The 16658-nt window shown below is 40.2% G+C and overlaps 1 protein-coding gene across 2 annotated transcripts in view; it reads right to left on the bottom strand.

Moving 5' to 3' along the window:
* PLEKHG1 (pleckstrin homology and RhoGEF domain containing G1) overlaps positions 1–16658 on the bottom strand; it is a 223253-nt gene that overhangs the window by 138286 nt on the left and 68309 nt on the right. The window lies entirely within an intron of this gene.

Consider the following 16658-nt stretch of genomic DNA (forward strand, 5'->3'; position numbering starts at 1 on the left):
TCTCTCCCGAACGGCTCCAGACTCATCATCACACTTCTCTGAGTTCCTCTAGGGAGTCAGGGTCCCTACACATCGCTTTCCTATGATGGATGACCTCTCGCTGCAGCTACAATTGGTCTCGGTCCATCTGCCACCTCCTCAGGGCGGTGCCTGTGTGTGTTTCCTTTCTAGCATTTATAATTTGCCATGAATGCTTGGTTTAGAGTCATCTCCCCACCAGTCTACTCTGTAATATTGATGTGTGTGTGTGTGGGGGGGTCATGTGATTTTGCTCACATCAAAATCCCAGAATAGTGCTTGGCACATAGTACACACTCAATGAGCACTTCTTGAATGAATGAATGAACAACTATTGTGCACTGGGGCATTGGTATAATTAGTGTGCATGATATTTCTATCACAGCTGTTGTAATTTAAAAAAAAACAGGCTACTGTTATAATTAGAAACTAAGTTCTGTTCGAGAAAGCAGCCCATAATTATAAAATCATTCCCGTGGGAAAACATGATCTACTTTATGATACCTACCTTATTTTGTGAATTCTTCAAAGAGCACCGTGGTGCAAAGTGGGCTGTCTCTATTTAGCTCCTATTTAGATTTAAGATTCACATCTTCTGTGCCCCTAGAAATCCTATCTGTATTGCTGTCTACAGCCATAAAGCTCCAGAAATTTAACAAATGACTAAACAACCCTTTGAAGCTTAGTATTCATTATAAGATTAAAACCGAGATTAAATCATATTAAAAAAAAAAAAACCTGTTAAACTTGCACTCTATTAACAACGTAACAACTAAGAAAATTAAGGCTGCAGAGCCTTCTCATGCCTAACTCTTAGTAAACCGCAAAAATGACTTTCACATTTACAGTTGACCCTTGAACGACATGGAGGTTAGGGGTACCCCTCTTCCTCCCACAGTAGAAAATCCACGTGTAACTCCCAATTCCCCAAAACTTTACTAATAGCTGACTACTGATGGGAAGCTTTACCAATAACATAAATAGTCGATTAACACATACCTTGTATGTTATATGCATTATATGCTGTATTCTTACAATAAAGCTAGAGAAAATAAAATGGTATTAAGAAAGTCGTAAGGAGGGGAAAATACATTTACAGGGCTGTGCTGTATTTATAAAAAAAAAAAAAAAAGCAGCATGTAAGTGGCCCCATGTATTTCCAGCCCATGCTGCTCTGGGGTCTACATTGAAGGAAGGAAGGCTATACCCTACCGTAAGAATTTGTTTAACATATTAATTTTGTAGAAAAATCACTCATTAATATTTTTTCCCTTTTATTTTTTTAGGTATTTATCTATATTCTCAGACATGAAAAGTGATAGGTTTAAAGATTTATTTATTTATTTGGCGGGGGGAATGGCAGAGGGAGAGGGAGAGAGAGAATCTCAAGCAGACTCCGTGCTGAGTGTGGAGTCTGACACGGGGCTCAATCCCAGGACCCTGAGATCATGACCTGAGCTGAAATCAAGAGTTGGACGCTTAACCGACTCAGCCACCCAGGCACCCCTGATTATTATTATTTTTAGAGATTTACTTATTTATTTTAGAGAGAGAGAGAGCATGCGAGCAGGTGGAGGGGAAAAGCGACAGGTTTAGACTGAACTCCAGTTTATAATTACTTAGTATCCAGAGATTTCAGGTTTTAAAAACTCCAATATCAATGCTAGCCCAGTTGATAAAACCCAGGCTTTCTAACGCTATTTAAAAGTGACCTAGAAATGTTTTGTCTTTAATTCACATCCTCATTCATTCACTCACGGATGGTTAGAACAGAGTCCCAAGAAATCCTCAACATTTGGCGGTTGGAAATGACCATCTGCTCTAGCAAAACCTTTGTTATTTGTGATTCCCCTCTGAAATCTGAACCCCATAAAATGTTAGACTTCTATGTTAGATTGGTGCAGAACCTTAAACCAGGGATCGTGTCAACATTTCTCTCTCTCTTATAAAAAGAGTAGGTGGATTAATTATAAGGTGCTGATTGACCAGGATTAGTCTTGATCCCTGTCTGCACAAAATTAATTCCTATCACTTACATCAATTAGATTGGGTCAAGATGGCTAACTAGGGCTGAACCTAATATAAAAACTTCTGTTTACTAAATCATCTGAAGTTAACATGGATTATTTCTGTTAAGAAATAATTCTTATTTATATATGGGGCGTATTCATGGCACTAGGAGTTAAATCTTTCCATGCTCACCTTATGGAATTATTAAAGCTTATTCAGGCACTGCTGAATTTAGGTGTCCATTTGGAACAGTTTTAAACATTTGACTAGAAAAAGCAAAGAAACCTACCTCTTTGGCCGCATTTTGTCTTTACGTATCAGATGTTACTCATACCAACATTTAAGGGGTCATAAATACCATTTACATTAAAGACAAGGTAACACATTGACAAGACCTTATAAGGCTCCTTTCTATAGTCTTGCTGAAAACATTTGACATTAGACATTTTAATTAATAAACAGTCGGCTAACTGGATTTTCTAGCAAACGGAATTTGGGCAATCTCAGATCAGAGCACCTTTACCCTGGTCAGCTCTTGGTAGTAAGCTCTCTTTCACCTCCCAATGGTCTAAACCTCCCCCTCGCTGTCACTGGAAGTATATCTCTCCTCTCCTTCCTCTTCCGCTATAGTCACTGAAGGCTCCCAAATCTGCAGTCCCAGAAATCTGTTCTTGCTTCTGCAGACAGCAAGGAAGTGAGCATAGAAATACAGTTCTTATGCACAATTTTAAATGGTTGGAGTGACCACTATCAATAACCTGTGAAAGACAGGGGCGCCTGGGTGACTCAGTCGATTAAGCGTCTGCCTTTGGCTTGGTCATGATCTCAGGGTCCTGGGATAGAGCCCCATATTGGGCTCCCTGCTCAGTGGGGAGTCTGCTTCTCCCTCTCCTTTTGCCCCTCCCCCCACTCATGCTCTCTCTCTCAAATAAATAAATAAAATATTTTAAAAAACCCAAAGAGTAAAAGATAGCGTTACACCATATTAGGGATTAAGCTGGCTGATATATTTTGCCCCAATATATAGTTAAATAAAAAATAGACTATTCAGACATCAGAATTTAGAATTTCTTTCCCAATTAAGAATATTTTACTTGCATATGTCAGGTGTTGGGATGAACACAGGTGGGTCCTACCCTAACCTGGTCTCATGTCTGTGTGTGTGTCGTGAAGATGTCCCCTGATGGGATGATATATAAATTGAGCCCAGAAGAAAAAATAGGAATAAATAGGAGTCAGCCAGCCTGGAGTTGTAGGAAGAGGTGAGGAGCAAGTATAGGGAATGTCAAGTGCAAAGACCTGTGGTTCCTCTTTGGGGGAACTGCAAACAATGCAGTAAGCAGAAACTGTGGGGTGCGTGCATGCATGAATGTAGGAGTTGTAAGGATGAAGAGTAAGTAACAAGAGAAGGACAACAGAGGTAAGGAGGAACCAGGCCACCAAGGGCCTTATGTATCTTAACAAAGAGTCTGACTTTATCCAAAAGCAATGGGAAGGTTTTGAAAGGTTTTCAATTGAGGAATACCACGATCAGATCCGTGTTTCGCAAAGAAGACTCTCGATGAAGTTGGAGAACAGATGAGGAAATAAGAAGGCTTGTCACTCTGGAGGCAGAGGCCAGTGGGGAAAGAGACGATGGCAGCCTGGAGTGGGAACGCCTACAGCTTGGGGCTGGTTAGACTGGGGTGGGGGTGAAGGACAGGGAGAGGTCAGGGCGAGGGCTGAGGCCTGTGGTGTAGACACTCCGGGGTTAGCACTGCCATTCGCTCACCGGGGTCTGCGCACAACAGCAGAGGAGTTTGGGGTGTGGGGCAGTGGTTCAGGTAAACAGTGAGTTCTCCATTTTTAGATGTTTAGGCTACTCTAGTATTTTCTTCTCCATTACAGGTAATCCTTTGAAAGCATTTTTGAACATGTACTTCTTTAGAGCCTTTGAATTGCATTAGTTACTCCTTCAGGTCAGAATCTATCTCCTTCATCCCCATTTCTCACACCTTCCAACACTGCAGTTGCTCAAGAAATGCTTGTCTCGGGATATCCTTAGGATAAATTCCCAGCAAGAGCACTGCAGGCTTAAAGAGATAAGGCTTTAATAATTCTTACTATATGCTGCCAGGTTTTCTCCAGAAAGACTGAATCCATTTACATTGTCAACGATAACATGTGAGGATACCCCCTTCCCTACAGCCTTTCCAGCATGGGCCTTTGACATTCCTTCACTTGGTTGGTGTAAAATGTTTTCGTTTTAAAATTGAGTGAAGTTGGATGCATCTTCAGATATGTTGTCCTATTTGTTTTCGTTTGGGTGAAATGGCTGTTTGTATCCTTGGACCACTCACCCAGTTACAATCTGATAGTGTGCTGACATTATATAAATTCATGTGTGTGTGTGTTATCAAGTCTTTAATTTTTGCTATGTGCATTTCCCCATTTTGTTGCTTTTATTCTGTCTCAGCCTTAGAAGGTTTTAAATTTTTATTTTATTTTTTAAAAATTTTATTTGAGAGAGAGAGAGCATAAGCAGGGAGGAGGGGCAGAGGGATAGGGAGAAGCAGGCTCCCCTCCAAGCAGGGAGCCTGATGTGGGGCTCAATCCCAGGACCCTGAGATCATGACCTGAGCCGAAGACAGTCGCCCAACTGACTGAGCCACCCAGATGCCCAGAAGGTTTTAAAATTTTATACAAATACATTCATGCATCATTCCCTTTTCAATTATTTTTCCTTCAACCAAATTTTCTCCTTTGTAGCTGAAACTGTTATCCAAGTCTACTATTACTTAATTATTGGGATTATGTTGAGTTATATATTTTGTGGTACATGATCTGAATCTTGGATATTTTTTCTTTTATATCTTGTGGTTTGTAACTTTATCTTTACTAGTTTTTTACTTGATTCATCTATAGTTTATAAATACTGTATCATGATATCTGCAAGAAATATTTATATAGATCCATTTTTTCTATTTAATCTTATCATCTTAGATTTAAATAATCCTCATGCATATTCTTCCACTAAGAAAAATAAGTTTTACCATTAAAGATAAGAGGCCAATGTAAAACTGTCTTAGGAAGGAGGTAAAAGACTCAAGATCCCCAAATATATTAGAAATCTGAAAAACTGAAAGACAAGGTTGTAGGGGTAGGACCTCCCTTCTCCCAACCCCTTACCCTGACCTGAAAAGCATGAGAGAAGAACCTGGAAAAATAGCAAGAACATATGAGCACATGTGAGAAAATGCCCCTGGGACAGACAGCTCAAGTGGTCAAAGGCATGCACTTTGGTCTACAACAGATCTGGGTTCAAGTCCTGTCTCTGCCACTTGGCAGCAGAGTGACCTTAGGCAAGTCCCCACATCACGTCATGAAGAGTGCACTGAAGGGGACAGGAATTAGCACAGGAAGGCCGGGCAGGAGCTGCTCTCACGGGGCGGTAGAGATGAAATGAAATGACAAAGTGCACACGAAGTACTTACCCCACACTGCCTGCTGGCACCCAGTCAGCTCCCAAAATGGCGCTCGTGATTGCTGAACCTTTCTCAGCAAGGCCACTTCATCAGTTGTTATGAAAGTTTTGAGTTTAGCACCCCACTTTTCAAATAGGAAACAGTTCTACTTTGTGAGCACCTCTTCTAGGAAAGGTGCAAGGTATAGCCTGGCATTATGAGATTTGAAATCAAAGTGAAACCCGGGCGTCAAAAATGTAGGTCTACAAAAATGTGTAACAGTAGCCTGACCTTGGCTGGCTCTCTGCTTCTCATCTGGGTATCATTCTCAGATGAGCTTATCAACCCCACCCCCGCCCCAGTAGCAAGCTGCCTCTGGGAAAGGAAGGGGGGGGAAGAGGGCTTGACCTCTGAGGTCATTGGTTCTGTCACGATTATTAGAGTAAAATAGCAATTATCCAAATTCCTCAAAAGATGAGAAATTCTGCCTAACTGAACTTTCTGGTCACTTTAGGGTTAACAATAAAACCCTCTTTCAACCCCTGTTAAATTTTTTTCTCTCTAAACTGGGTCATACAAGTTCCTGCCTCTATAAGTAAGTATGGTGTCCAAACTATCACTTAACCTTCCTCTGATGATTCAGGCTCTTGCTATGCCTCAGGGTCAGCTCTGCACAAGGAGCATCACCAGAGACTCCAGAAAGAGAAAGATGGGTGACAACAGGTTGAATGGAGACCAAGGATAACATACTTCAGCAGGATTATCTTATTTCCTGAAATCAATTCCTCACGTCTAAGTACCTCGTGTGCGCAGTAGAGAGGGAGGGTTAGATTTTCTCCTAGAAACTGAGTTTAGAAGAAATAGTCCATTAAGGGCTTTGGCTTCCCTACATTTTGCTGGACTACAGGTGTCTGTAATGCCCTAACTGAGAGTCTAAAGCCCTGAGGAGTGTTCTTGAATATATTTAAGCATCTAATAGCAAACACTGGCAGAGAGGCAGACGGATATCTGCTTTGTCTACCAGGCTCTCCATTGAAATGCTGACTAGAAGCGGGGGCTGAGTTAGCTAACAGTTGTGCAGAGGTCACGGATTACACAGAACATTTTAAAAACGATGCAGCACCAGACAGATGTGCATATGCTTAAAGATAAAAGGATCTTTTAATAGAATGGAGTTTACCTTAAAAGTGTTTTTGGAACTTGTATGCATGATGATCTGCCCTTTTAAAGAGGATGTTAAAGGTTAATTTTCTGTGGCATAAGGACTGCAGACAAATGCCAAAATTCTATTCCCAGACCTAAATTATATAATCAGAAATAGAGCATTCGAACTGCACATCAAATAGTCTCGCTTTCTGGCAGACTATGAAAAAAATCAGTTTCAATGTTTGAAGTAGGCATTTGTTTATATAATGCAACCAACCATGACTGCCAAACACAATAATTAAATGCCTTAACAAGGGAGAAATCTTGCCAGAATCTGTAATTTGAGGGGGAAAATAAGCAGAGGGTTGATATGTAGCAGAAAATGCTGAATTATTTATTTCATGCTACTCAGAAGCAGACACTCAGACTACCTGCAGAAATACTGAAAGAGAAAGGAGAGCATCAGAGGGCCAGTTACTTTATTAAATCTTTTCTTCCTTTTTATCTCTAAATGGTGCTCTTTCTTCCCACCCAAACTTGGAAAATGAAGAGTTCTCATCTTCCTTTCATTATAAAATTACCTGTGTGGAAATGAGATTAACATCTACCAAAAAAAAAAAAAAAAAAAAAATCTACACAGAAAAAATCAAATAATCATATTTTTATCTTTTCATTAGTTATCAACTAAAATTTTATTCAGTTTGCACGTCAGACTGTGTCTGTATTTCTCTTCTGGGGAGGGGAAGAGCATGATAAGGAAATACCCAGGATAAGGAAGTGCTTTTATGTCATTTACTTCCACAAAACAAACAAACAAGAAAACCCAAACTGGGATGTTACACCTACTCATCCTTAAAAATTCCTTCCTTCTAAGTCGAAAGCCTTTGGTAATGATTTTCTGTTCTAACATTCAGAGGAAAAATCATAGTACACCAGCAAAGAGCTGAAGGCATTAAGCACCAATGCATTAATATTACTTAAAATAATAATGGGAAACATTCCCCGAATATGTCTTGTATCTTATAAATAATTTAATGGATATATATCATATGTAAATATATTATAATAAGTATAAATATATTAGTGATTATATCTTACATATGTAATATAATTTAATATGTACATTTACATATTAGTTTATATTAATTACATTACACGTGTCAAAGCAATGATGACTTAAAATTTTTTGTGTTCTCTTACTTCACCTAAATGCTACTCTTGGTGAAATAGAGCATCCATTTAATATAGGCTTCTAGTTAAAATGAACAACTAATTAGATCTTTTTAAAAAGGTTCAACTTTTAAGACAACTGAAGATCCTGAATGTTGACGTGCACATCTCTTAAGATCAAACAATATAAATACCCTCTGGCTTCTCCCAGGAACTTAAAGGAACAGAGGGGAAAGCAGAGGAGGCAGCAGCAATTTCTAGAATTTGCGTAGTACCGCAAAGCACCTGGTAGCATTAATTTATTCATGTGGCCATCCATGGCATCGGGCTCTGGTTTTCTCCATGGTATAGAGAGAACCCGGGCCCAGGGAGCCCCTGCACCACTTCCCTGGTGAGTTAGGTAAGAGAAATATTAGTATGAAGACTTCTGATGTCACTCTCCCTTTCCCATTACCCAGACAGCGGTTCCTTGATAGCATCAGCACATCTTCTGTGTGACCTACAGGGTAATTTCTTTAGCATCAGGGACCCCCTAGCCCAAGGGATCATTAGCTCCTGACTAGCCTTCTGCAAAATGTTCCTAACTGCTTACCATCTTTTTTTCACTCTTATCTGCAATTCAATCTCCACCCAAGAGCTAAAGTCAGTCTTCAAAAACTTCAACTGGATTGCCTCACTCCCCTGCTTAAAACCTGGAAATACATTCTCCTTGCATTTAGAATAAAAGCCAAACTGCTTAATGTGGCCTGCAAGGCCACACGTGATAGCGCCCGCATCCGTCCCTCTCATCCCACCTCATTGCTCCATTGCTCACTAGTGTCTCTGGCTTTCATTCATTCATTCGTTCATTCCCAGCCCAACTTCCCACAGGCCTTCCCCAATCTCCCTCTGCCAATGGAAGTCTATATGCTTGGAAGTACCAAGAACGCACCATGATTTGTAATTATACACTCTACTGGTCTTTAAGAGGATCTTTCAGCTCCTCTAGACTCTAAGCAGCCTATGAGTGCCTCTTCAGCTGCAACACCTACCACAGTGCGTGGCAAATGGAGCCTTTGCATAAGCGTTGGCTGCACGAAAGCCTAAGCAAGTGAGGAGTGAGAGGACTCCTGACCTGACCAATTCCTCAACAGTTTTGGGCTTTGGTTCCTTCTCACCCAGAATGGCTCTGCCTTTTCCTCTTTAAAGGACCACTCTTTACGATGGACGAAAGGGAAGCAACATGAGAGTTATAACATTATGTCATTTCCCTCGGCTAAATGGACTATTATTTGGAGTCAACAACTAATAGGTCCTTTAGCTATGAATGCTTATGTGATCCCGGCTGCCCCCATCCCCAGGATAATTAGGGAACCCCAACGTTTATTGAATGAATCCAAGAATGCGAAAATATTTTTTTATAACCCTTCGCTCTAGGTCTGACATGTTGGCACAATTCCAGGGGACTCTGTTCCCAGAGGGTTTTGTGATCAACCCCCTGTGTAGAGCAGGTCTGTGTGGCCCTAGGTGGTGGCTCTGTTCAGTTCCTCAATGTTTACATTTTGGATTATTCTTCCAGCTCTATGCTTTGCTCCTAGGTTTATTCTTTGTTACAAACCCAACATTTATCTTATACATGTCTTTAAAAATATGATTAAATGGATCATATTCCTTATAAAGTCAATGAAATTAAAGTCAGTGAGAGGCTATGAAAAGAGAATCTACTTAAGTCAATTTTTTATTAGAAAAACACCCCCTACCATGACTGATTTTTGAACATTGATTCCTCATTGTTTATTTACTTTGAAAACATAAGCACAAATGAAAATATTGTATAAAATTTTTTTCTTGATTATTTTTCTTGAAATTTCCATCAAGATCCATGGGGCTTATGAAGAAAAATAAATGTCCATTTCATTGAGGGAGCAGGGATAAAAATTAATAAAGCCACTGCTTTCCTTAAATACAAAAATCCCTCAGTAATCCCAGGAATGGTTTCAAAAGGAAATTAGAGATACATTTTAAGGTCAAAATCTGGGCAAGTGCAATGTCAACATGAAGAACACCTTTGGTAAGACCTTGGTTGAGCTTAAGAATCAGTCTTTACAATTCTGTACAGGATTGTTCTTTACAGGATCAATTGCTTCACAGGATTCTGTCAAAGGACCTCAATAATTCAAGCAGCTTTGACAACAAACATGGCATTGAAAGTAATTGAGGTAAAAGTTTACCCCAAAGAGCATCTCATAATCATATATGTTTACTAAAGGGTTAATTCTCCCCTGATATTATAGCCTTATGGGTTGAAGCAGAAGTAACTGCAAGGGTGTCAGGCATCAAACTAGGTCAGAGAACCTCTGTAAAAGCTCAAATCCCACCTCAGAAGCCTCTTCAATCCCTGTCCACCCAGGCAAAATTCACCTTTTCTTTCTCATTGCTCCTATTCATTCTGTGCAATAAAGATACATCCCAGCTCTCTACAATCAGGAGCCTTGAAGGCTTTTGCTCCCTCTATTTGAGGGCTACATCTAAGCCATGGATCCCCTTTTGTCTCTCTTGAATCCACAGTGTAGCTGTGCAAATGTTTGAGTTAAAAAAATGAATGTCGGTGTTTACAGTGATCTTATTTTAGCCGTCCTCAAGAACTAGGTGGGGGAGAAACAAAGAAGCCCTGAGAAGAAAGCTTAAGTTAAAATGTTTAAAAATAAATTAGGATTAGCAATTGCTTTGAGTCGTCACTGCCATAAAATAAAAAGATTACTGCCAGATGTATGAAAAATATCAGTCACAATAATTTAGCTCTCATTTATATTTAAGGTCGAATAAGACATTCTGTTTTGTATTACTTTGTGCAAAGTAGGAGGACTGGAAAAACCATGTATTTTGTATCATCAGAAGAGTATTTTCCCAGAAACAAATCAAAATTTTACTAAATGAAAGAAACACAAGTTTTTAAACCTTTTCTGTACTCTTCCTCCCCCCCCCCCCAAATAATCAACTTATTTTCATGATCCCATATAAAACATTCTGATTTTAAAGTCTTTTGTGTGAGTATTTCAGGTCAGGGATGATTAGGAACACTGACCCCCAGCTGACTGGAACACTGAGCTCTCCCTTGGTCATGAGCCAGCAAGACTCCATGGAAACCACTGAGTCCTAACAGATCAAAGAAGAGTTTAGTACTCAAGAATTGCCTCAAATAACCCAATAATAGAAACTGTGCTCAATAAGGGTACAATTTCTCAAATGGACCATTAAATTTTATTATAGAACTCAAAATATCATCCCGAATCCAGAAATTTACAAAGGGAACTGTTGGCTTTCAAAGAAAACCATAACTCTTTCTTTGGAACTTGGCTACAGAGAGGTTGAAAAATATTTGAGGGAGCCATAAAGAACCCAATCATTTTGCACTTTGTTTAGAAGGTATTCTGATTGTTTCATGCTTCCGTGGTATTTTTTTTGTTATGGTTTTAGGAAAGTTACGATAGGACGGCCAGTGCTTTATGTCTTTTATTGGCTGGTACAGATGGCGGCAAGGTCCTCATCCAGGCCATGTGTTGACACAAGGACACGGCAATGCGTGGGCCCAAGAAGCTTCTAGTTCTCAGACAAGCTCTCACACCCAACAGAAACCAGCTTAAAAAAACAAACAGCAAGTAGACTTTTAGAATCAATCTTCACTTTTATATTCCTGGAAAGACCTATTTGTATACAGGCATTTTAGCCACTTTTGTATATAAGTCATTTTTCAAATACCTCTGCTCTTTATGTCTCTTTAGACACACATCTCACCAATAGACAAGAGGTCCTGAAACCTTTTATACCTGCTGCCTGATTGAGAAATCTTTAACAAGTAGCACTCAACAACAATAAGATAGTATTTTTCCTTGTTATTGTTGGATTTAATATCACCATTGGTTCCATGGGAGGGCCAATGCTGCTTTTCACTGCTCCATTAATTTCTGTACTTCTTTTTTTTTTTTAAGATTTTATTTATTTGACAGAGAGAGACACAGCGAGAGAGGGAACACAAGCAGGGGCAGAGGGAGAGGGAGAAGCAGGCTTCCCGCGGAGCAGGGAGCCCGATGTGGGGCTCGATCCCAGGACCCTGGGATCATGACCTGAGCCGAAGGCAGACGCTTAACGACTGAGCCACCCATGCGCCCTAATTTCTGTACTTCTGAATTCAGTTTCTCTAAAAGTTCCTAAGCAGAATAGAGGCTGCTTTTTCTTATAAGAAAAACCATGTGATATTCAGTAATTAGAATGCAGGAAAATATTTCTGCTTGAATTAGTGAAGCATATTGCTTACACACATCTGTTACAAATACGAAAAACTAGACTGCTATGAACAAGGAAAATTTTATTATTGGAGGTTGCCACTGGATTCTGTGCTTCAAATTACTCTTTTCCAAGATACTTTATCATGTTAGATTATGTGTAACAAACAGAATCCCATTCTGCACAAACCCCATTTTAGTGTTGTATTAAGACAACATAATGCCATCTCTTGTAAGTTTGCTGAAAACACAGGACTCAACTGAACGGATAGTAGAAGCGAGCAGCCTTCCTCAGAGACTGAGTGTCCGTGTGGAAATTCTTTTAAGAAGTTATGTCTGCAGCAATACAATATTTTAAAAGGCTAGTGATCAAAAAATTAGGGATATGAGAAACTTGAAATCTTAGTAGTTAGGTAACCCAAGGGGATACAAACTCAGCCTTAATATATGTTTAAATGGGCCCAATTTTCACATTGTGAGATTTAAATGGTTGGCATTCCCAGCTCCAGGCTAATTTAGCAAACCAATTTTTAAAAATCCACCTTTCTTATTGCTCATTACTTTAAATATGTGTGTATATATGTGTATGTGTGTATACGTATAAATAAATATACAACACACACACACACATCCTTTGTGAAGAAAATAAAGAATCTGCATTTGGTCTGATGGCAACTGTGCTAAGCTAGAAGACAGGATATCTTGATTCCAGTTCACTCTCTGATGCATACTTTCTGTGTCTATTTGGTGGCATCACCAACTCTTTCTGGGCCTCAATTTTCTCATTAGTAACATGAGATATTTAGGACTAGGTCTTTTGGTGTCTAAAATTAATACCTAGTACAGCTGAAGTGAGCACAGAGTGGTGTGGTAGAGACACACTAGACTCATTGGTTATCTGGAAGGTAGAATTCTGCCCCAAGCAGAGAAGAGAGATGTTTCATGAATGGGGCAAGATGACAAACAGACTCAAGTTAGCACAGGGATCTGGGTTGGGAAAGTAACCAGAGATATGGCTGGACAGGGCCAGACCACAGAAACCCCTGAAGGGGGAGACAGTGGTAGATAGTGGTGACCTCAGCTTGTTGAGAGGAAGGCCAAGTCTACCCTGTTCCTAAACTCTCTTCTCTGGGCAACATTCCAATCTGAATATATTGGCTTACTTCACACAACCACAACTCCACCCAACTGCAGAAAATGGACCATCTGACCCTTTTAACACATTTTGTCCACACTATATTTATATAACTTGCCTCTTTTACCCAGAGTACTGCCAGGGTGAAGGAAGACTCAGAAAAAAAGTCATACATCTCTGTTCCATGTTTTGTTGTTTTGTTGTTATTGCTTTAAACGAGGAATTCTTGCTCAAACAAGGCCATTTCCAATGTGGAAAGAAGGGAAGGAAACATCAGATCAGCTGTCAGATCACCATTTCCACTTAAGAGGCGGAAGCAAGGCCCCATTACAGCAGACAGGCCCACTGAGGCCGAGTTTATAGATTATGAATTTCTTTGGTCTTAATTGGACCTGAGTTCCAGAGTGGGGCTCTGGAAATTACTTAGAAAATAAGAGTGCAAAAATTAAGTACAACAGCCACACTTTCGTGTGCATGTAGGTTGCTTCCAACATCTACTCTCCGCTTCTCCCTTCCCAGCAACCCCTTGTCTTGTTGCAGCATCTGCCTCTTCATCTCTTCTACTCAGAGGCATATGGTGTAGGTGCAGCAGCGGATCCCATCCCCAGCAGCTCCCCACACTACCTTCACCAACTTTCCTGGATCCACAAACCTTAAGGAACGAAGAAAAGAGTGCCAGAAGCAGCTGGGGGTTTTACCATCTGTTTTATAGCTGAGAGAAACAACAGCCTTTCCCTAGTGGTCTGTGCTGGTGTCTTTAAGGAATTGAGAAACATGATCCAGCAGGAAGAAAGCCCCGTGCCTAGCCTTGACATTAATTATTAAATCAAATCGTTAAAGCCTTGACACAGGCAGAAAAAAGTTCCATTTTTTCCCCCTACAACTTTCTCTTCCAATGACTTAATGTTGTTGGAAAAGGAGGACAACAAGGAATTTTGTCTCCCAGTGACAGAGGCACAAAGGACTGCAGTTTATTTAAGTAACTTGCAACCTACAAACAGATTGCGTTCTAAATCATTCTGAGCCCAGACTTAAAGTCTGGAGTCTGAAACACATTTTCCCATGGACATAACATTCTAAGGGATAAATAGGTAATGAAATTGCCTACATTGGTCTATTTAACCTTGGCACTGAATAGCACAGGGAGCCTGCCCTCTGGTTTGCAACCTAGTTTCACCCAGCTGTCCAAGCCAGAAGCCTAGAAACCACTCTCAGCAGTTCAGTTATTGGTCTCCTGTCCTCAGGCCCCACAGGCCCTATGGTTTACATCTGAGTCCTAAAGATAGAGCAATGGAGGGCAGACAGTATTTTCTAACAGAATAATTTTCACTTAAAACTCCAGGAGACACAGAAAACATCTCCAATTCTGCAGAGAATATAGTATGACTCTGGCACATGCTCCAAAAAACAAAGCACCAGGTGGCCCACGGTGGGCTCTGTGCATGAGCCATTCTGGACAGTGTGGTCGGCTGGACTGTGGGCACCTTCCAGTCATGGAGACCTCAGCAACTTAAGACCAGAAGATGAGGACACCACTACAACAGTTGTTCATAACAGGGGACATGTTCCCCTTTCCCCAAGGTGCCAAGAAATAACTTTATAGAAGAATGGACCATCTGCAAAGGGATAAGAGCCAGGGGTTGACAGATTATACTCAGAACAAAGTTTTACTTAGAAAATAAGAGTGCAAAAATCAAGTACAACAGCCATACTTTCATGTGCACATAGGTTGCTTACCCAACATCTACTCTCTGCTTCTCCCTTCCCAGCAACCCCTTGTCTTGTTGCAGTGTCTGCCTCTTCATCTTTTCTACTCAGAGTCATATGGTAGGTGCAGCAGCGGATCCCATCCCCAACCGTACTGGTGGGTCCTGATTAATCTAAGCCAATCAGTTCATGGCATTCGTAGTACAGTTATTCCTCTCTGTGATGTAAGAGCCTTCATCAGATTGGAAGAAGGGACTCGTATTCCATGGCTAGGGAGAGACCCCTATCTTTCTCCTCGTGCAGATGGACAAGGGACTCTGCTAATCCATTTGTGTTTAGCAGCCATTTTATGATCATTTAGGGGAACCTGCCAGAGAAAGAAGCCAAGAAAGATGGCAGAGCAGAAAGATGAGGAGAAACTGCATGATCAGTGATGTTCCTAAGTCACCGAGTCAATGAATGTTAAAGGACATCCTCCCTCAAGAGTAGTTTAGTAATTTCTTTTTGTTTCAGCACATTTGAATTAGAGTCTTTATCATAGGTGAAAATGTTCTATCTCATCAAGTGAAACACCAATGGGGGAAAAAAAATAATGAAACTAGTAAACCAGGGAAAGTATGAAACCTTGGGGATAGTGGGAGACAGTAGATGTAATAAATGTGAATGTGCTTTGAATGTTAGGAAAGAAAGTGCCTTACATATCTCTCGTATTTTCTTCCAGAACATACAACTGATCTGCTAAAATAAAAATTCTTGAGAAGGTAAGTCTTCAATTTGCTATAAATCTAAAATACATAATGGTCATCATTTTCTCTAAATGGCTCACTTGGGAAACACATTTTCCTGAATCAAGATACCATATTATTTAACCCATTTACTCAACAACTGCTCAGTATACAAGAGTGAGCAACAGTAAATAACTTGCATTTCAGGCTAAAATCTGGTGGCGGGAGAGAGAATTAATCCTCTCTCTGCAATATAAAGCAAACATTTGATGTTTAAATTGGTGCTCCCAAAGCAGAGGAGATTTGTTTAATCGTAAGTCTGAATGAACTGCTGAGAAGTGGTTGGAAATAATTAGAAGAAAAAGTTTTCTTGGCTGCCTTTCAAGATGGTTAGAAGAACGATCACGAGGAAGAAAAATAAATTAATGTGTTCAATATCTCACAGCAGGTCAGCTGGTCATGTCAACGAACCTTCTTACCATCTGTTTTTTGTACTCGTAAGTGACCCCATGAGCATCATAATCATCTCATAAGTGTTTAAAGTTTCTCAGATAGGAGAGCTCATGTTCATAAAAAATCACATGGAAAACTTTGAAATTGTATTTTGTGCCTAAGAAATACATAGCTGAGACTGGTCTCGAGCTGTACCAAGTGGTAGACCAGTTCATTGAGTTCCAAAGGAGAGAAGCCCTCCATCTCCCGTAAGAATCCAGTGCTTTACTATTCTGTTCTGTTCTCAGGCTCACTCAACTGCACATGTACAGGCAGAACCAATTTAAAAATGGAGGACGTTCCAAAAGACTCCTGGTAAACGGTTGTTTATTTCTACAGGAAAATGTGTTCCAGGTTCTAATGGTATATATGGTTTCCAGCCATATAAAAAGCCATATAAAAGCTTTTTGACACACAATAATCCTCAATGTGGGATCCGACTCTAGGTTATCAGTGTCTTTATGAAAGAACATGTCTAGGAGGCCAGGGGGTAACCCTCAGTGGGAAGACGAGGAGTTGAAAGGAGGAGGGAAAAGCAAAGATTTCTTTA

Source organism: Phoca vitulina, unplaced genomic scaffold, assembly GCF_004348235.1.
Source record: "Phoca vitulina isolate PV1807 unplaced genomic scaffold, GSC_HSeal_1.0 scaffold9, whole genome shotgun sequence".
NCBI classification, from domain to species: Eukaryota; Metazoa; Chordata; class Mammalia; order Carnivora; family Phocidae; genus Phoca; species Phoca vitulina.